A 294-nucleotide genomic window follows, 5' to 3' on the forward strand; every position below is an offset into this window, starting at 1 on the left:
TTCCTGAGCTGGCGCAGGAAGTACAGCCTCTGCGGGGCCTTTTTGATGATGATGTCAGTGTTGGGCTCCCACTTTGGGGTGCTGGGATATAGTGGAAACTATACTATACACTGGAAACTAACTCCAAGAAACCTGAAGGCTTCAACAGCAGACACAGGGCTGTTGAGTATGGTGATGGGGGAAAGAGTGGGGGGCTCCTCCTGAAGTATACGATCGTCTCCAAAGTTTTTAGCGTTTTAAGCTCAAGGTTGTTCTGACTGCACCAGAGAGCCAGCTGATCCACCTCCCGTCTGT

The sequence above is a fragment of the Etheostoma spectabile genome, chromosome 2, assembly GCF_008692095.1.
Source record: "Etheostoma spectabile isolate EspeVRDwgs_2016 chromosome 2, UIUC_Espe_1.0, whole genome shotgun sequence".
Lineage (NCBI taxonomy): Eukaryota > Metazoa > Chordata > Actinopteri > Perciformes > Percidae > Etheostoma > Etheostoma spectabile.